Below are 22,289 nucleotides of genomic sequence, written 5' to 3'. Positions count from 1 at the left end.
GGAGACGAGCCAATGAAGCTCGTGCGACTCCAGAGTAGAGTGCGTTACAGTAATCCAACCTAGATGTAATAAAGGCATGGATTACTGTTTCAAAATGCTGCCGCTCGAGGATGGGCTTCACCTTTGCCAGCTTCCATAGGTGAAAGAAGCTGGACTTAACCACCGCGCCTATTTGTTTATCTAGTTTAAAATCACCGTCCATCCTAAAACCCAGGTTTAAAACTGTTGGCTTTATGGACAATGCCAGTGGACCCAAGTCAACAAAGGGAGGTTCACGGCAGCCATTGGGGCCAAACAAAATCACCTCTGTCTTTTTTTCATTAAGTCCCAGTAAGTTTAAGGCCATCCAGGACTTAATGTCCTCAAGACAAGACAGAAGTGATGTTAGAGAATAGTCGTCTTCTTTCCTGAGTGGCATATATAACTGGCTATCATCTGCGTAAAAGTGAAAGGAGATGCCATGCCTTCTTAAAATTGAGCCCAGAGGAAGTAGGTATAGAGAGAAGAGCAGGGGCCCTAAAATTGAGCCCTGTGGAACCCCATATGCCAAGGGAGTGGAGGAGGATTCAAAACCAGCAAGGCTTACACACATGGTTCTGTCTGCCAGATAGGACCTGAACCATCCCAGGGCACTGCCACAAATGCCCACTTGGTGCTGTAATCGGGAAATTAAAATTCCATGGTCCACTGTATCGAAGGCGGCAGATAGGTCCAGCAAGACAAGAACCACATAATTACAGGAGTCGTTTGCCAGGAGGATGTCGTTAAAAACCCTTAGCAGAGCCGACTCTGTGCTATGCATAGCTTTGAATCCAGACTGGAAAACCTCCCGAATATTGTGCTCATCCAGGAAGAGTTTCAGCTGAGCATAAACTACTTTCTCCATGATTTTAGAGTTAAATGGCAACTTAAAAGTGGAAAGTTGGAAAATGTAGGTTGCTTGGTTTTTCTGATGTTTCTTTTAGATTTATTTTCAGTAAAGCTAATTTGGAAAATTATTACAAGTACTAGGAATTGGGAATTTAAAATAGTGGTGAGAATGGATTGAAATAATTGGAAATAAGTTAATTGCTGAAACATGACCAGCTTTTATGGTTTGTTGTTTTATGGTAAACATTCTGGTTGAGGAAGGGTAATGATTGTTTATTGAGATTTTCAGAATTTATTGAGATTTGAGGAAGTGGCCCAAGGAAGGCACTTTCAAGGTAAAAGTGTGACAAGATGGAAGTGTTAATTATGAATGATATGCCCACAGATAAGTTGGAAAAGTGGGAAAAGTGGAAAGGAAAGGAATTAGATACATTTAGGCAATTTAGAAAGAAAGGAGAGAGAGGCAGTTAAGAGATAACAGAAGTAGGAAATGACACGTGTGAAGTAATAAAGCAGGAGTCAGTGGAAGATTAAAAAAAAAAGAAATGTGAATGAATTTGCAAGGAGGCTAGAATATTTGAGAAGCAAGAAATTGAGTTTAGAATAAGAAAGAAGGCATACCAGAAAGGATTAAAGTGGGAAGCAGAGGGATACATTGATGAGACAGCTTTAAAGAGAAAAGAGCAGGACAGACACAGATTATCTCTTGGGGCACCCATAAACTAAGAGGGCAAACAAATACCTCACCCTATATCCCTGATGGGGCAGGAAATGGATTAGGGCTTTGAAGGAGGAGAACGTGGGACGATTATTGGCTATGGGAGATTTGAAGGCACTGTTGGTGAAAGTGATAGGAACCACTAAACTGACAGAACTAATGAAGATGGCTGGTATAAAAATGGTGTGAACAATGTAATAAGCAATGGCATGATGTGTGACACAGTCAGGCAGAGGGTATGGCAGGCTCTCAGACAATGTTACCCACTTAAGGTGGACCCCAAGGAATAAAGGGGAGATCCACTGAGAGAGGCAAATGATCCAGCAGCCTATCTAGAGAACCAGCTGAAAAGGCGGAGACTTGAAAATGAACAAGAAATAGAAGGCCACCAGTTAATGAACATTATAATCTGAACCACTGTGGTGGATGTCATTCCTCCTAAAGTCAAGCCTAGATTGGAGGAGGTGGTGGGATTGTCATTTATTTCCCACCCCCGATTCAGCGATCAGTTGGTCTCTGCGGTCGAGAAATATCGCAAAGATAGAAAAAAGACTTGCAAACCAGCAGGAAGAGGCGCAGAGAAAAATGTTGTAAATGTAACTTGAAGAGCTTAAAAAGAAAGAGTGTGAAAAAGGAAAGACAATGTTGTCAATAACAACGGACCTGGTTGAAAAGACTGAAATAAGTGATGCACTGACACACAGCGAGTCGTATGACAGAGCCAAGCAGGAGCCAGAGAATTACATGCCAATAATAAATGTCTTTGGGGGAGCGTTTCCTCAAAATGTCCTATCAGGAGTGAAATTAATCTGGATATAAGCCCTGACAGGACTGGGGTCCCCAAGGGAGGGAGGGATCTCAAGGAGGAGGTCAAGAAAGGCTAGGATGAGGTAGGGTTTTAAATATTAGCCCCACGTTTTAATCAGACGATAAAGGCAGAGTTGGAAGGTGTACCCTTAGAAAGTATTTGATACAGTACGTGGATGATTTGTTGGTTTGTTCCACAAGTGAGAAGCAATGAGAGAGAGAGACATTTTAATTCTAAAACCTCAGAAAGTAGGACAGAGGATGATGACCTTGGGAAAGGTAGGATATAGTTCAGACTAGATTGGAAAATATGTTGAAATTGTGACGTCATTGAGAAAGATAATGAAGGAAGAAGGACAAACAAGCCTAAAGAATGTTTTACAGTCAGAGCTTTTGAATGAAGGGGACAAAAAGGTTTTGTTTGTGAATGTTTATCGTTAAAGGGATCATAATAGCAAGTATGTAGGGTTTGAAATGGTGCGTAAGGATGAATTTGACTTTAAGGTAATTAAACTGGAAGCCTGTAATCTTGCTTAGCTCAGTTGGCAGAAATTAAGGCTTTAAGAGCAGCATGTTACATGAGGGAAAGTGAGAAAGATGAAGTTTATACCAACTAAGCATATGTTCATGGGGTCTGTCACATGTTTGGCGCAGTAGGGAAATAGAAAGGCTTTGAGAAAAGCAACGGAGACCACATGAAAAGTTAGCAGTAAAGTTAGACCTGATCATGGCAATATTGAAGTCAGGGGCACTAGCTGTCATTAAATGACAAGCACATAAGAAGGGAAATTAAAGTGCAGACGAAGCAGCCAGAACAGCATCTGGCGGATGATAAGCTGTTGTTACGTCTAGGGTAAGTTTGGATCGATTTAGGTGTGAAGACTGTAGTGTAGTTTATGATGAATAAGGTAATTAAGAGGTTTGGTAGACCTACAGAAATCAGCTTTGACAACGGATTGTTTTCATTCAGGGAGTAGTCAAGCTGGCGCTACAGGCCCTTTGAGTAAAACACATGGAGAGGTCCCTACAAGGGACCGAGGTTGGAACAGTTAGAGATAGAATTTAAGAAGTTAATTATGATATATAAGTCTAGTTATGCACAGGCAAAGTAAAAGCTGTTGGAGGTGGACCAGGAGGAAGGACCCTTTAAACCTGGAGACAAGGTGTATGTATGAGCTTTCCTAACCACCCACCGATGTTCAGGTAGAAGGTTGATCTACCAAGTACCATTTCAATCCTTACATGAGGGCTGTCCCGCAGGTATGAATAGATAATAACCCTGAGGTAAGTGAACAGGAGGACAAAGAAGTGAGAGAAAAGTAGAGTTCTAACAAGTGGCGGGCAAATGAATGGAAAGATACTTAAAGATAATATATATAAGAATCTGGATAAATAGGGTCGGATTAGGAAGAATCAACATGTAATTGTGACTAGAAGGTCATGTTTGACTAATCTTGAATTTTTTGAAGAGGTTATTAGGGAAATTGATGAGGGTAAAGTGGTGGATGTTGTCTAGATGGACTTCAGTAAGGCATTTGACAAGGTTCCACACGTAAGGTTGGTTAAGAAGGTTCAGTAAGGAGTAGCAAGATGGATTAAACAGTGGCTGTATGGGAGATGCCAGAGAGTAATGGTGGATGGCTGTTTGTCAGGTTGGAGGTCAGTGACCAGAGGGGTACCTCAGGGATCTGTGTTGGGTCCACTGTTGTTTGTCATGTACATCAATAATCTGGATGATGGAGTGGTAAATTGGATTAATAAGTACGCAGATGATACTAAGATAGGTGGTGTTGTGAATAATGAAGTAGATTTTCAAAGTCTACAGAGAGATTTAGGCCATTTGGAAGAGTGGGCTGAAAGATGGCAGATGGGTTTAATGTTGACTAGACTAAGTGGGACCCGTTGGGTCCCATGTTCACATGGGAGGGCTGGTCCCCCGACGCAATATTCCACCTCTCCACCAATTCCAATATTGGTGGCCAGTGGGGGGGCTTTCTGGAGTGCTGGTATGGGTTCTTGGGGTGGCAGCTCAGTCCCTCAAGCCTGATCTGCTGGCAGCTCACTCACGGCTGGTGGGCTGGCAGTTGACTCATGACTATTCCATGAAATTCCATTTCAAGCAGGGTGCAAGGCCATTAAATTCAAATCCATGTTCCTACCACTTCAAGCAGCGTGCAAGGCCACCAAATTCAAGTGCAGTTTCCTACCACTTGAGCAGGGTGCAAGGCCAACAAATTAAATTGCAGTTTCCTACCACTTCAAGCTGGATCCAAGGCCACCAAATTCAAGTGCAGTTTCATACAACTTTCAGCAGGGTGCAAGGCCACCAAATTCAGTGTAGTTTCATGCCACCTTTGTCACAGTCTGCCCTCTCCTCATTCTCATTCTCATCCACTTCACCTCCCAGTACTTTTCCACCGGTCCCTCCTTCTCCTCACCTGTCTGCCTGCCACTCCCCTCTCATCAGCCCAACTTTCCTCACCTGTTGTACTCAGTTGCCTCTGATCACCAATTAACCCGGTATATAGACTCTCCTCACCGTTCACACAGTGCCAGATTGTTCTCAGCATTCATACAAGACTCTCCAGCGATTTCCCAACTGCCTACACGGATTCGAACCTGCCTGCCCCGCTTCGGAACCCTCGCTCAATCCTGAGCCTCTGTGTGAGTACGGTGTACCCATTCCTGTGTTACTATTCTGTGTTACAGTATCGTAATAAAGTTCATTACCAACTATACCTGCCTGATTCTGTGTTGCTATTGGGTCCAAGCTATACCCGTTACAGTACAATCTGGCCAACAATGGACTCGGCGCACACAACGTCTCCGTCAAACCGCTTCGAGAGGATTGAGCACACGCTCCTGCAGCACGAAGCTATGCTCACTGCCTCCAACTCCGAGGTTCGACAGGCTGTGTCAAACCAAGAGCAAGCATTGGTTGCACTAGCCACCCAGGTACAACAGCTGACGACCACCCTCGCCCAGGCTACACCCCATGCTTCGCCTCCGGCTCCAACAGCACCAGCTCCCGGTCCGCCAGGACCATCACCTGAGCCCCGGGTGGGAACCCCGGACCGCTACGCTGGAGACCCGGAGGGCTGTAACCCATTCATCACAAACTGTTCCATTCTCTTCGCCCTACAGCCCTACACCTTCGCCCAGGAAGCGGCGAGAGTGGCGTTTACCATTAATTACCTAACTGGCAGAGCTCGGCTGTGGGGAACGGCTGAATGGGAGCGACGCACGCCGGCTTGCTCCTCTTTCCAGGCCTTCGCTGCAGAGCTTTGCAAGGTGTTCGGTGAGGTTTAGATGGGTCCGGACGCTGCGGGAGGTCTGCTGGGGTTGAGCCAGGGGAACCAGAGCGTCGCTGACTTCGCCATCGACTTTCGCTCCAGGGCCCGTCAGAGTGATTGGAACGCCCCGGCCCAGTGTGACGCTTTCTTGCTGGGCTTGAATGACTATATCAAGGATGAGTTGGTGTCCCACGACCTTCCTTCTTCTCTGGATGGGCTTATCGAGCTAACGACCCGTCTGGACCGACGCATCCTGGCGAGACGTCGGGAGAGGCGACAGGGACAGGCGGACCGCCAGCTATCCACCCAAGCTCGTTTCCCTCCGGAGACTGGACTGCCCTCGTCGGGGCAGCTGTCGAGGTAACCCGAACCCATGCAGGTGGGTCGCACCAGTCTCACCCCCGAGAAACGGGAACGTCGACGTCGGGGGAACCTCTGTCATTACATCTCCAAGTGTCCAGTAAAAGGCCAGACTCACCAGTAGCGGAGGAATTACTGGTGAGTTGAACCTCTGAACTTTCCTCTGCCCGACGCCCTCTTTGTCATGCCCGTCTGCTGTTGTCTGATGGTTCTCACACCCTCGCCACCTTCATAGACTCTGGTTGTGACATTAATCTTATGGACAAGGAACTAGCCCGCCAGCTAGGCATCAGTTGTGTTCCCCTGCCTGAACCTGTTCCCGCCAACGCCCTCGACGGCCATCTCCTGGGGACTGTTTCTCACCAGACGGTCCCATTGCGCATGCTCCTGTCTGGTAATCACCATGAGACCATCCAGTTCCACATCCTGCAGTCTCCCCGACTTCCCCTCATCCTGGGTTACCCCTGGCTTCGGCGACACAACCCCAACATCGACTGGAGGATGGGGGTCATCTTGGGTTGGAGCCCTTCCTGCCACCAAGTGTGCCTGAAGCAAGCCTCAGCTCCTCAACCGGCCACCTGCTCCAGTTCTGATCCAGATCTGACGGGGGTCCCAGCCGAGTACCATGACTTTGGGGAGGTTTTTAGCAAGTCTAGGGCCACCTCCCTTCCTCCTCATCGGCTGTATGACTGCGCCATAGACCTCCTGCCTGGTTCCGCTCCTCCTAGGGGTCGCCTTTACTCCCTGTCCGCCCCTGAGAGAGGCGCCATGGAGAAATACATAAACGACTCCTTGGCTGCTGGTCTCATCCGTCTCTCCTCGTCTCCTGCTGGGGCTGGGTTCTTCTTCGTGGAGAAGAAGGACAAATCTGTGCATCCCTGCATAGATTACTGGGGGCTCAACGGCATCATGGTGAAGAATCGCTACCCTCTCCCACTCATCTCCTCTGCTTTCGAGCTCCTGGAGGGGGCCACCATTTTTTCGAAGTTGGATCTACGCAACGCCTACCACTTGGTCTGCATCAAAGATGGAGATGAGTGGAAGACCGCCTTCAACACTCGCATGGGACATTATGAATGCCTGGTGATGCCCTTTGGCCTCACCAATGCCCCGGCCGTCTTCCAGGCTTTGGTCAATGACGTTCTCAGAGACATGTTGAACAAGTACGTGTTCGTCTATCTTGATGACATCCTCATCTTTTCACGGACCAAGGAGGAACACGTACACCACGTCCAGGCAGTTCTACATCGGCTCCTGGAGAACTCGCTCTTCGTTAAAGCTGAGAAGTGCGAGTTTCACTCCCCGTCAGTCTCCTTCCTAGGATACATCGTTGGCCAAGGGAACATCAAGATGGACCCCGCCAAGGTCTTTGCTGTCACCACCTGGCCTGTTCCTGACTCCCGCAAGCAGCTCCAAAGGTTCCTGGGGTTCGCCAATTTTTACCGACGGTTCATCCGTGGCTACAGTACTGTGGCTGCACCCCTCACGGCACTCACCTCCTCCAAGGTTCCGTTCCGGTGGTCTGCCGCGGCCGACAAAGCTTTTCTGACACTCAAGACACGGTTTACATCGGCCCCCATCCTCCAAGTTCAGGACTCAGAGAGACAGTTCATGGTGGAGGTGGACGCCTCTGACGTGGTGGTGGGAGCTGTTCTGTCCCAGCGGGCTGCCGGGGACCAGAAGCTCCATCCATGCGCCTTCTTCTCCCGACGCCTGACCCCTGCTGAGAGGAATTATGACATTGGCAACTGAGAACAATTGCCGGTTAAGTTGGCGTTGGAGGAATGGCGTCACTGGCTGCAGGGAACCGAGCAGCCTTTCTTGGTTTGGACTGACCACAAGAACCTTGAATGCCTCCAGTCAGCCAAGAGGCTCAACTCTCGTCAGGCCCGCTGGTCTCTCTTCCTCACCTGCTTCAACTTCTCCCTCTCCTACTGACCTGGGTCCCGCAACGTGAAGCCCGATGCCCTCTCTCGACAGTCTTGGTCTTGGCGAAGGAGGAGCCTGCCTCTGGCCCCAAGACCATCCTCGCACAGGGTTGCCTCCCTCACCTGGGAAGTGGAGGAGAAGGTCAAGGCAGCCTTGGAGAACCAGCCGGGACCCAGCGCATGCCCTCCTGATCGCCTGTTTGTGGTTTCTGCCCTGCGGACCGACGTCCTTCAGTGGGCCCACGGCTCTCGACTCACCTGTCATCCCGGCATTCAGCGGACCAAGGAGATACATAGATACATAGAAAATAGGTGCAGGAGTAGGCCATTCGGCCCTTCGAGCCTGCACCGCCATTCAATATGATCATGGCTGATCATCCAACTCAGTATCCCGTACCTGCCTTCTCTCCATACCCCCTGATCCCTTTAGCCACAAGGGCCACATCTAACTCCCTCTTAAATATAGCCAATGAACTGGCCTCAACTACCCTCTGTGGCAGAGAGTTCCAGAGATTCACCACTCTCTGTGTGAAAAAGTTTCTTCTCATCTCGGTCCTAAAGGATTTCCCCCTTATCCTTAAGCTGTGACCCCTTGTCCTGGACTTCCCCAACATCGGGAATAATCTTCCTGCATCTAGCCTGTCCAACTCCATAAGAATTTTGTACGTTTCTATAAGATCCCCTTTCAATCTCCTAAATTCTAGCGAGTATAAGCCAAGTCTATCCAGTCTTTCTTCATATGAAAGTCCTGACATCCCAGGAATCAGTCTGGTGAACCTTCTCTGCACTCCCTCTATGGCTATAATGTCCTTCCTCAGATTTGGAGACCAAAACTGTACGCAATACTCCAGGTGTGGTCTCACCAAGACCCTGTACAACTGCAGTAGAACCTCCCTGCTCCTATACTCAAATCCTTTTGCAATGAAAGCTAACATACCATTCGCTTTCTTCACTGCCTGCTGCACCTGCATGCCTACTTTCAATGACTGGTGTACCATGACACCCAGGTCTCGCTGCATCTCCCCTTTTCCTAATCGGCCACCATTTAGATAATAGTCTGCTTTCCTGTTTTTGCCACCAAAGTGGATAACCTCACATTTATCCACATTATACTGCATCTGCCAAACATTTGCCCACTCACCCAGCCTATCCAAGTCACCTTGCAGTCTCCTAGCATCCTCCTCACAGCTAACACTGCCCCCCAGCTTAGTGTCATCCGCAAACTTGGAGATATTGCCTTCAATTCCCTCATCCAGATCATTAATATAAATTGTAAATAGCTGGGGTCCCAGCACTGAGCCTTGCGGTACCCCACTAGTCACTGCCTGCCATTGTGAAAAGGACCCGTTTACTCCTACTCTTTGCTTCCTGTTTGCCAGCCAGTTCTCTATCCACATCAATACTGAACCCCCAATACCGTGTGCTTTAAGTTTGTATACTAATCTCTTATGTGGGACCTTGTCGAAAGCCTTCTGAAAGTCCAGATACAACACATCCACTGGTTCTCCCCTATCCACTCTACTAGTTACATCCACGAAAAATTCTATAAGATTCGTCAGACATGATTTACCTTTCGTAAATCCATGCTGACTTTGTCCAATGATTTCACCACTTTCCAAATGTGCTGCTATCCCATCTTTAATAACTGACTCTAGCAGTTTCCCCACTACCGATGTTAGACTAACTGGTCTGTAATTCCCCGTTTTCTCTCTCCCTCCCTTCTTAAAAAGTGGGGTTACGTTTGCTACCCTCCAATCCTCAGGAACTACTCCAGAATCTAAAGAGTTTTGAAAAATTATCACTAATGCATCCACTATTTCTGGAGCTACTTCCTTAAGTACTCTGGGATGCAGCCTATCTGGCCCTGGTGATTTATCGGCCTTTAATCCATTCAATTTACCCAACACCACTTCCCGACTAACCTGGATTTCACTCAGTTCCTCTATCTCCTTTGACCCGCGGTCACCTGCTATTTCCGGCAGATTATTTATGTCTTCCTTAGTGAAGACGGAACCAAAGTAGTTATTCAATTGGTCCGCCATATGAGATGGTGCTACGGAGGTTCTGGTGGGCATCGCTGGAGGAGGACACTCGGGAGTTTGTCAACGCCTGTCCCGTTTGCAACCAGCACAAGGTCTCACACCAAGCTCCTGCGGGTCATCTGCTTCCACTGCCTGTACCCCATCGACCATGGTCCCACATCTCCCTGGACTTCGTTACAGGCCTGCCCCCATCCAGTGGTCACACCACCATCTTGACCGTGGTCGATAGATTTAGCAAGATGGCTCACTTCGTGCCCCTGCCCAAGCTTCCGTCAGCCAAGTAAACTGCCGAGCTCATGTTACTCCACATCTTCAGGCTCCATGGTCTCCCCGTCGATGTGGTCTCCGACCGGGGACCCCAGTTTGCCTCTGTGTTCTGGAGGGAGTTCTGCACGCTTGTGGGGGCCACCATGAGTCTGACGTCAGGATTTCATCCCCAGTCCAACGGCCAAACTGAAAAGAAGAATCAGGAGATGGAGACGGCGCTGCGGTGTATGGTGTCCAAGCACCCCTCCTCCTGGTCCCAGCAGTTGTTGTGGGTGGAGTACGCCCACAACACCCTGACAAACTCGGCCACTGGGCTCTCCCCTTTCCAGTGTGCCTACGGGTTCCAGCCTCCACTGTTCCCGGCGCTGGAGAAAGAGGTTTCCTGCCCGTCCGTCCAGGCCTTCATTCGTCGCTGCCGCAGGACGTGGACCCAAGCCAGGGCGGCTCTTCTCCGCTCCGTGGACCGTTACACCACGGCTGCCAACCGTCACCGCACCCAGGCCCCCACCTACCTCGCGGTCCAGAAGGTGTGGCTGTCGACCCGGGACCTTCCCTTGAGGGTGGAGTCCAAGAAGTTGGCACCCAAGTTCATCGGTCCCTTTGAGATCCAGAAGGTCATCAACCCAGCGGCTGTGAGGCTCAAGTTGCCTCGTTCCATGTGGGTCCATCCTACTTTCCACGTGTCCAGAGTAAAGCCAGTCCGGGAGAGCTCCCTGGTCCCCGCAGTCCCTCCTCCTCCACCTCCTCATCTCATCGACGGAGGCCCCGCCTTTACGGTGCACCGCCTCCTGCGCTCCCGCCGTCACGGGAGGGGTCTCCAATACCTGGTCGATTGGGAGGGTTACGGTCCAGAGGAGAGGTCCTGGGTTCCTGCTCGACACATCCTGGACGCCTCCCTCATCAGGGAGTTTCACCGGCATCATCCCGACCAGCCGTCCAAGTCCGCCACTCCTAGAAGGGTCGCCGCCCCTGAGACTCTGTCCCCTCTTCCGTTTGAGGCGCCCAGTGACGACGAGACGGAGCTTTCCTCTGATGCCATGGAGGAGGATGCGGACATGGATGTCTCGGACGAATATTAGCCCTCCTCCGGTCCCCCTCCTCCCACCCAACTCTGCGTGGGATTGGGTTTATTTTCTTTATTGTTTTTTTGTTTGTTTTGGGACGTCAGGAGCCGTCCCTTGAGGGGGGGGGGGGGTTCTGTCACAGTCTGCCCTCTCCTCATTCTCATCCACTTCACCTCCCAGTACTTTTCCACCGGTCCCTCCTTCTCCTCACCTGCCTGCCTGCCACTCCCCTCTCATCAGCCCAACTCTCCTCACCTGTTGCAATCATTTGCCTCTGATCACCAATTAACCCGGTATACAGACTCTCCTCACCGTTCCCACAGTGCCAGATTGTTCTCAGCATTCATGCAAGACTCTCCAACGATTTCCCGACTGCCTACACGGATTCGAACCTGCCTGCCCCTCTTCGGAACCCTCGCTCAATCCTGAGCCTCTGTGTGAGTACGGTGTACCCATTCCTGTGTTACTACTCTGTGTTACAGTATCGTAATAAAGTTCATTACCAACTATACCTGCCTGATTCTGTGCTGCTATTGGGTCCAAGCTATACCCGTTACAACCTTTTGCAGTAACTAGTGCCTTTCTTGAAGCCAATGCACCCACACCACCATTCGCAGTATGTAGTGCCTTTCAACTTCAAGGCAAAGCACCCACCACCATTTGCAGTATGTAGTGCCTTTCAACTTCAAGCCAAAGCACCCAAGCCATCCTTTGCAGTATGTAGTGCCTTTCAACTTCAAGCCAAAGCACCCAAGCCACCATTTGCAGTAAGTAGTGCCTTTCAACACATGCCACCTTTTGCAGTAAGTAGTGCCTTTCAACTTCAAGCTAAAGCACCCAAGCCACCATTTGCAGCAAGTAGTGCCTTTCAACTTCAAGCTAAAGCACCCAAGCCACCATTTGCAGTAAGTAGTGCCTTTCAACTTCAAGCCAAAGCACCCAAGCCAGCATTTGCAGTTAGTGCTTCAACTTCAAGCCAAAGCACCCAAGCCACCATTTGCAGTAAGTAGTGCCTTTCAACTTCAAGCCAAAGCACCCAAGCCACCATTTGCAGTAAGTAGTGCCTTTCAACTTCAAGCCAAAGCACCCAAGCCACCATTTGCAGTAAGTAGTGCCTTTCAACTTCAAGCCAAAGCACCCAAGACACCATTTGAAGTAAGTAATGCCTTTCAACTTCAAGCCAAAGCACCCAAGCCACCATTTGCAGTAAGCAGTGCCTTTTAACTTCAAGCCAAAGCACCCAAGCCACCATTTGCAGTTAGTGCCTTTCACCTTCAAGCCAAAGTCCCAAGCCACCATTTACAGTAAGTAGCACCTTTCAACTTCAAGCCAAAGCACCCAAGCCACCATTTGCAGTAAGTAATGCCTTTTAACTTCCAGCCAAAGCACCCATACCACCATTTGCAGTAAGTATTTGTCATGTACATCAATAATCTGGATGATGGAGTGGTAAATTGGATTAATAAGTACGCAGATGATACTAAGATAGGTGGTGTTGTGAATAATGAAGTAGATTTTCAAAGTCTACCGAGAGATTTAGGCCATTTGGAAGAGTGGGCTGAAAGATGGCAGATGGGTTTAATGTTGACTAGACTAAGTGGGACCCGTTGGGTCCCATGTTCACACGGAAGGGCTGGTCCCCCGGCGCAATATTCCACCTCTCCAACAATTCCAATATTGGTGGCCAGTGGGGGGGCTTTCTGGAGTGCTGGTATGGGTTCTTGGGGTGGCAGCTCAGTCCCTCAAGCCTGATCTGCTGGCAGCTCACTCACGGCTGGTGGGCTGGCAGTTTACTCATGACTATTCCATGAAATTCCATTTCAAGCAGGGTGCAAGGCCATTAAATTCAAATCCATGTTCCTACCACTTCAAGCAGCGTGCAAGGCCACCAAATTCAAGTGCAGTTTCTTACCACGTTGAGCAGGGTGCAAGGCCAACAAATTAAATTGCAGTTTCCTACCACTTCAAGCTGGATCCAAGGTCACCAAATTCAAGTGCAGTTTAATACCACTTCAAGCTGGATCCAAGGCTACCAAATTCAAGTGCAGTTTCATATCACTTTCAGCAGGGTGCAAGGCCACCACATTCAGTGTAGTTTCTTATAACTTCAAGCTGGATCCAAGGCTACCAAATTCAAGTGCAGTTTCATATCACTTTCAGCAGGGTGCAAGGCCACCACATTCAAATGCAGCTTCATACCATTTCATGCAGGGTGAAACCACCATAAAACCACATAAAACACCAAACTTACAGTTCAGTAGACATTTAGTGTGTTCAGTTGATTCACAGCTCAGGCAGAGTCGTGACCTCTCCCTCCCCCATCATGCAGAGACTGAGCCACACCCACACTTCTGGGTTTTATAACCCCTCCCCCTCCCACTAGAAAAGGTGTGGCTTTCATGGCGTGATTGACAGGAGAGAGATTCTCACCATTTTTTAAACACTAATAACACTTTTATTTTTCATTGATGGGAAGAATTCTCTGCACCTGCTCAGTGGAGGGGGACTGAGTAAGATGGCCAAAAATCACAGTCGTAAGTGGTATCGTTTTTTTAATCAAAAATCAATATACAGTGCAAACAGGAAGTAAGTGCATTTGCAGTAGTGCCTTTTAACTTCAAGCCAAAGCACCCAAGCCGCTATTTGCTGTAAGTAGTGCCTTTCAACTTCAAGCCAAAGCACCCAAGCCACCATTTGCAGTAAGTAGTGCCTTTCAACTTCAAGCCAAAGCACCCAAGCCACCATTTGCAGTAAGTAGTGCCTTTCAACTTCAAGCCAAAGCACCCAAGTCACCATTTGCAGTTAGTGCCTTTCAACTTCATGCCACCTTTTGCAGTAAGTAGTGCCTTTCTTGAAGCCAATGCACCCAAGCCATCCTTTGCAGTAAGTAGTGCCTTTCAACTTCAAGCCAAAGCACCCAAGCCACCATTTGCAGTAAGTAGTGCCTTTCAACTTCATGCCACCTTTTGCAGTTAGTAGTGCCTTTCAACTTCAAGCTAAAGCACCCAAACCACCATTTGCAGTAAGTAGTGCCTTTCAACTTCAAGCCAAAGCACCCAAGCCACCATTTGCAGTAAGTAGTGCCTTTCAACTTCAAGCCAAAGCACCCAAACAACCATTTGCAGGCAGTGCCTTTTTACTTCAAACAAAACATATTTTCATTTTCAAACCACATTGAGGGGACTCACAGTTGAGTAGACTTTCGTTCAGTGTTATTCAGAGAGCTGTGACCCTTTGGCTTCATCTATCTTGCAGAGACTGAATGAGGCACACCACTTCCTGGTTTTATAATCCCTCCCCCTCCCTCCAGCAGGGGCAGCAGAGAGAATGGTGAATTAAAAAAAAACATTATTATCTCTCTGATTTGTCATAGATGGGAAAAATCCTCCGCACCCGGAAGGCGGAGGGGGGCTCTGAGCGAGGTGGCCAAAAATGACGGTCGTAGGTGGCGGCGTTCTGTCGGAAATCGCAGCACAGTGGGCCAAAATCGGTCAAGATCAGAGTTTTAGTAATATAGATAAGTGTGAGGTGATACATCTTGGAAGGACAAATCAAAATAGGACGTACATGGTAAATGGTTGCGAATTGAGGAATGAAGTTGAACAGAGGGATATAGGAATAACTGTGCATAGTTCCCTGAAGGTGGAATCTCATGTAGATAGGGTGGTAAAGAAAGTTTTTGGTGTGTTGGCCTTTATAAATCAGAGCATTGTGTATAGAGGTTGGGATGTAATGTTAAAATTGTACAAGGCATTGGTGAGGCCAATTCTGGAGTATGGTGTACAATTTTGGTCGGCAAATTATAGGAAAGATGTCAACAAAATAGAGGGAGTACAGAGGAGATTCACTAGAATGTTGCCTGGGTTTCAGCAACTAAGGTACAGAGAAAGATTGAACAAGTTAGGTCTTTATTCTTTGGAGTGTAGAAGGTTAAGGGGGGACTTGATAGAGGTCTTTAAAATGATGAGAGGGATAGGCAGAGTTGACTTGAGAATTAAGGGACAGAAGGGACAGAAGTTTAGGGGTAACATGAGGGGGAACTTCTTTACTCAGAGAGTGGCAGCTGTGTGGAATGAGCTTCCAGTGGAAGTGGTGGAGGTAGGTTTGATTTTATCATTTAAAAATAAATTGGATAGGTATATGGACGGGAAAGGAATGGAGGGTTATTGTCTGAGTGTAGGTAGATGGGACTAGGTGAGAGTAAGTGTTCGGCAAGGACTAGAAGGGCCGAGGTGGCCTGTTTCATTGCTGTCATTGTTATATGGTTAAGATAATATGAGTTTTTTGGAGACATTAGTGACTATGAGATTGGTGTAAATAAGGTCAGAATAAGGAGTGTATGTGTCTTGTTTGGGGAACAATGTTTCACCTTCATACGTAATAATACTAGCCCGGAGGGGTCTTTCACTAAAGCCATGGATAAGCTAAAAACCTAAGTAGTGAGGTTAAAAGAAACGTAGAGTTAAGACATCAATTGTGTGGGTGTCTGGAGAGCATGTTGGGGGGTTTGGGGAGAATGGCTGATTCAAATTGGTCTGCCCATTGGGGTCATACTACTTGCAGTGGCAATAATGTTGTTCTGTGTTTTCCCCTGTATTAAGTCCCTCCTGGTGAAAGCTACTGTGAAGCAATTGCCAATGATAACGGGTGCAGACGAATCTGGCCCTAAAGGAAAGTGGACCTCGGTGATAGAATAATACTACGATGGAGAAGAACTGTTAGGAAAATGTTAAATGAAGCCTGTAAGGGAAGCTGGATCTTTTTTCCTGCCTCACATAATGGGGGTGGGTTTCTCAAGGAGCCAGAGAAAGAATACTACACAGCATTACGTAAAATTAATTAAACAAGCCTGCATTTTAGGGCTATATGAGTGATTTGACCTGGGGGATGTGTGTGTAGTTTTCTTTGTCTTTTGAGACTTATTAGTCTCAGAGGAGGAAGTAATATAGAAGTTATATAAAAGAAACAAGTTACTTCTTACTTTTACCAATATGTTTAAAACATTATCAATTCAATTCAATTTATTGTCATTTGGACCCCTTGAGGTCCAAACGAAATGCCGTTTCTGCAGCCATACATTACAAACAAATAGACCCAAGACACAACATATTTTACATAAACATCCATCACATTGCTGTGATGGAAGGCCAAAAAAACGTTTCTCTCCACTGCACTCCCCCCCCCCCCGATGTCAGTCAAAGTCAAAGTCAAAGCCCCCGGCGGGCGATGGCGATTGTCCCGTGGCCATTTAAGCCACGCCGGGTGATGCAAGGTCGCACACCGGGTCTTGGTGTTAGAGCCCCCGGCGTGCGCTCGCAGTCCCGCAGCCATTCCAAGCCGCGCGTGCGGTGCTGTAAGGCCCCGCTCCAGGAGCTCTTCAACCCCGCAACTCGGGCGGGAGAAGTCGCCGTTGCGGGAGCCCGGAAAAGCGGTCTCCCTCCAGGGACCCGCGGGCTCCCGGTGCCGTCCGCCAAACCCGCAGTTGCAGCCACCGAATCTCCGGGGGTCGGGTCGCAGCAGCGTCCACCACAGCTCCACCCGCTCTGGACTCGGCCAGCTCCGCGACGGTGAGGTGAGTTCGGCACCACAGCCCCCGGTCTTCCTGTTGGAGGCCGCTCCTCGTTGCAGCCCCAACGACAACGGAGACCCGACAAAGAAAAGGTCGGGTCTCCCGTGCAGGGAGAGATTTAAAAGTTACCCCCAACCCCCCCACACCACCCCCACCCCCCCCCCCACACACATACCCCAACAAAAATAACAAAAACTACATAAAAACATAGACATAAAATAATAAAAACGCAGACGGACTGCAGAGGCCGCTGCAGACGAGAGTCGCGCCGCCTACCGGATCAGTGTGATCAGACATCAAGGCACAAAAACAAGTTGCTTCTTATTTTTATTTTGCTTTAGCTAAGAACACCATGGTAGGCTCAGAGATTAAAGTTAAAGGGCAAGGACAGTGAGAGATTAAAGTTACAGAAGCATGCATGCCAAGTAGCCGACGATAAGGCTGAAACTGTAATAAAAAGCTTTTTGGTTTTATGAATCGGAGAACAATTAGAGAGTGATCAGGCCGTGTTGCCTCTGAATGTTCCAAGCCAAATTTGTGTGCAAGTAAAGGCTTTTCGTCTTCTTGAAGAATTCTCTGTGTCTGTGTCATCTTATCCAAACTTTGAGTCTTAAAACCACGACAACCATTGCCAGATTGCATTGGCTAGATTGACACATGATATCGATTTTATTCCACCCATATGATTAATATATGCCACCACTGTGGTATTATCAATTTGTAGGGGGACATGCAGATGGTGCATTGTGAACAGTTGGCTTTTAGCCCATGAAACACACCCAACATCTCTAAATAATTTATACCCAGTGTTTTTAGTAATGATGATACCTAATGTTCCATCTACCACCAGTTCTGGATATAGTGTTAGTAGCTCCCCAGCCATGAGCGCTGACCTCCATTGTAATGTGAATGATCGTTACTAATAATGATGGGCTGGAACTATGCCAAATATTCCCTTTCATCATTATAACTCCGAATTGCTTAGGCTGGTAACTGCATAGGTCGATCAAAGTGACCTGCAAGGTGTTTTAGCTCTTGCACTTTTGCCCTTTTTGAGCTTTAATAATGCAAGGTCCAAACTGAGTAGCTGGAAATGCTGCTACTGGATTCCCAATTACTCTTGCCACCTGTCGAATAGATGGTTTATTTTGTAACAATTAATTTTGTTGTACTTCCACCAAGTCTGCTGCTTTACTCTTTGGCGATGTTACAGACATGTGGATAATGTTAATTGTGAACCCCAGAAAGTCCATAGTTGTGGATGGCATCAACTTAGATTTATCTGGATGGATGATGAACCCCAGTTTTTCACACAAATGTTTGGTAGCTAAAACTGCTGATTTAGCTAGTTCCAGGGTTTTTCCCACAATTAATATATCATCAAGATATGCCATGACAATATGTTTTTGTTTCCTGAGTATTGCCAAGGCCGGTTTTAATATCTTGGTAAATAGTCTTGGGGCTGATGTTAACTCATTAGGCAAGTTCAAGTTCAAGTGAGTTTATTGTCATGTGTCCCTGTATAGGACAATGAAATTCTTGCTTTGCTTAAGCACACAGAAAATAGTAGGCATTTACAACAAAACAGATAAATGTGTCCATATACCATGATATAAATATATACACACATGAATAAATAAACTGGTAGTGCAAATAACAAAAAGTGGTTGCTAATAGTCAGAGTTTTGTCCGAGCCAGGTTTAATAGCCTGATGGCTGAGGGGAAGTAGCTATTCCTGAACCTGGTTGTTGCAGTCTTCAGGCTCCTGTACCTTCTACCTGAAGGTAGCAGGGAGATGAGTGTGTGGCCAGGATGGTGTGGGTCTTTGATGATACTGCCAGCCTTTTTGAGGCAGCGACTGCGATAAATCCCCTCGATGGAAGGAAGGTCAGAGCCGATGATGTACTGGGCAGTGTTTACTACTTTTTGTAGTCTTTTCCTCTCCAGGGCGCTCAAATTGCCGAACCAAGCCATGATGCAACCGGTCAGCATGCTCTCGACTGTGCACCTGTAGAAGTTAGAGAGAGTCTTCCTTGACAATCCGACTCTCCGTAATCTTCTCAGGAAGTAGAGGCGCTGATGAGCTTTTTTGATAATTGCGTCAACGCTTTATACTGCCATAGTGGCCCCATCAAGTTAAATTTTAGGTATCAACGATGATCCTTATGTATGGGTACTGAATAGTATGCATCTTTTAGATCGATGCATGCCATGAAGTATCCTTCAGAAACTAATTGTTTGGCAGTAGCCAATGTTTCCATTTTGAAATGAATATACTTTACAAAAGTATTCAGTTTTGTTAAGTCAATGATGATGCGACATCCACCATCTTTTTTGGTTTTCGTGAATATAATGGATACAAATTCTAGCGAGTCATGTTCCGACCTCTCTATTACACCTTTTGCATATAACCTCCCCAGTTCTGCATGTCCTTCCAATTTCTCCTGTTGTGAGAGTGCAAACTCTCGGTTAGGCACATGTTGAACTGGTGGTATACCTTTTTGGATGAACTCAATTTCATATCCCTGAATACTTTGTAATATATAATTATCAGTGATAATAGACCTCCATGCCTCCCAAAACAAGTGTAACCTTCCCCCTGTTAGTACAGGACCTACACCTTTTATGTTCTGGAATGAACCAGACCCACCTACCTCCATGGTTACCGGTGGCACGTTCATTTCTTCGGCTTCTGCCTCTTCTGCGGACGAGGCGTCAGAGTGCGGGGTTGGCGCATTTTCCATGAGGGTCGCTCTGGGCCTTGGCCTAAAAAAGACCTTTGTGGTTGCTGCGCGACCCTCATGCTTTCACCAGCGTCCTGGTGTCGATGCCTGCTGGTGCATGCATAGGGGTGCTGCCGTCTGGGGTGTGTGGTCTTGCTCGTTCCTGATGACGCCCTCATGAGCCCGACGGCTTTAGACTCTTCATCGAGCTCTTTTACTTGTTTTGACAAGTTTCCCCCAAATAGCAGTATTTGTGGTTTTGTTGCAGCTGTTTTACACAACCCAGCAAATTTGGGGTGTAGTGCAGATTTTATTGCGCTCTTTCTAAGGCAATTTATCTCGTACTGAGTATTGCAGAACAGTGCCAGTGTATCCTGCTGAGTGTCCGTCATCTCAGTACCATCCACGGAACGAGCGAACGCCGTTGTGCCTGATGTCAGAAGCTTCAAAATCTACTGTATTTTGACCTCCTGGGTTCCTATGCCAGCTCCAATGTACCCCCAGATTGCAATCTTTACTGCAGGGACATTTAATGAAATACAGTTCTCAGGAGGCATATACTTCTCCATAGCTTCGTTGACTACCTGTTCCTGTAGTGGATGGAAAGACAGATAGTCGATGCTGGCCGCCAGCTTGGTCTGCAATGGTACTCCTGATTGCGGTGGTACCGCAAATTTGGTGACCATTCCCAGCAGCTCTTTAGGATCCTGCACCCCCAGCACTCTGCCGGTTTCTTCAGCCATGTCCCCTTCTTCGGGACCAGCCCAGCCCTGGCCCGCCATGCTCCCCTCTGTCGAGGAAGATGCATTGGACAGCCCTGGATAAGGTGCTGTTATGGGTGTGCGATGACCCCTATAGTGAGCATGCTCCATCTCCCGGAGCAAGTCACGTTGGAGCATTTGCTCCATCAACCGCTCCATGCGGGATAGACGGTCACCTCCACTGCTCTCCGGCCGGACCGACTTCTGCTTGGCTTTGCCTCCAGTCCGCTGCGCTGGTTCGGGCTGTGCAACTCGCAGCGCTGGACTCAGCTGAGCAGGATTAGCGTCGGTGACTACGGACTGCAGAGACTGCGGTCCAGGTGCCGCTGGTCGCCCCCCACTGCCGGAACTTTCGCGGTCCCCCACAGCCACACGAGACGCGGCCCTCTTTGTCTTCTTCCCCGTGTCCATTGTTGCTAGAAAAGAAACCACAACAAGGGAAATAAATATGACCTCAGATAAGAGAACTTACTTGTAGGTCCCGTTTTTAAACTTTGCCGCAGGAGAGCTCTTCCACCACCCATGGCTGTGCAATGCGTGAGACAATATGTCGCGCATGCGTGCTGGCGGGGTGAAATGTGAGGTTATCCACTTTGGTAGCAAAAACAGGAAGGCAGATTACTATTTACATGGAGTCAAGTTGGGAAAAGGGGAAGTACAATGGGATCTGGGGATCCTTGTTTGAGGAAGGACATTCTTGCCATTGAGGGAGTGCAGCGTAGGTTCACAAGGTTAATTCCCGGGATGGCGGGACTGTCATATGCTGAGAGAATGGAGCAACTGGGCTTGTACACTCTGGAGTTTAGAAGAATGAGAGGTTATCTTATTGAAACATATATGATTATTCAAAGTTTGGACAAGCTAGAGGCACGAAACATGCTCCCAATGTTGGGGGGATCCAGAACCAGGGGCCACAGTTTTAGAATAAAGGGTAAGCCATTTAAAACGTAGATGAGGAAACACTTTTTCACACAAAGAGTTGTGAGAGTGGAGAATTCTCTGCCTCAGAGGGCAGTGGAGGCCGGTTCTCTGGAAACTTTTCACGAAGGCAGGAACGGGTATTGATTGCGGATGATCAGACATGATCAACATTGAATGGCGGTACTGGCTTGAAGGGCCGAATGGTCGACAACAGCACCTATTCTCTGTTGTCTATGTCTATTTAGTTTAGTTTAGAGATACAGCGCGGAAACGAGCCCTCCAGCCCACCGAGTCAACGCCGACCAGCGATCCCCTCACACTAACACTATCCTACACACTGGGGACAGTGTACAATTTTACTGAAGATAATTAACCTACAACCGCACGTGTTGGAGTGTGTGAGGAAACCAGAGCACCGAGAAAACCACGGAGGTCACGGGAGAACGGACAAACCCGTACAGACAGCACCCGTATTGAGGATGGAACCCGGGTCCTGGCGCTGTGAGGCAGCAACTCTACCGCTGCACCACCGTGCCGCCCTGTGTCGTGTGTCTATCTTCAAACTCTCCCCGTGACATCTCTCTCTCTCTCCCCCTCAGGGAGACTTGCTCAGCAGCCATGTCCTGAACGTTATTCAAAGTTCCAGGGAAATTTGCACAGCGCTCAAACTCAGCACAGGCCTGGAGCGATGGACTGGGTGATAAACAAAGACGGATGATTCAGAGTTAGTGAGTTCACTTCTGTACCATCCGCAAGTATGGAGGGGAGGGGGTGTGGGGTAATAGGGGACCTCTGTACCGTCCTGTCACACACTTATCGGGGACACACACAAACACACTCCAAAGACATGTGGGTTTGTAGGTTAATTGGCCGGTAAAATTGTACATTGTCCCCAGTGTGTAGGATAGTGTTAGTGTGCGGGGATCGCTGGTTGGCGTTGACTCGGTGGGCTGGAGGGCCTGTTTC

The sequence above is a fragment of the Amblyraja radiata genome, chromosome 1, assembly GCF_010909765.2.
Source record: "Amblyraja radiata isolate CabotCenter1 chromosome 1, sAmbRad1.1.pri, whole genome shotgun sequence".
NCBI lineage: Eukaryota > Metazoa > Chordata > Chondrichthyes > Rajiformes > Rajidae > Amblyraja > Amblyraja radiata.
This window is presented reverse-complemented; position numbering follows the sequence as displayed.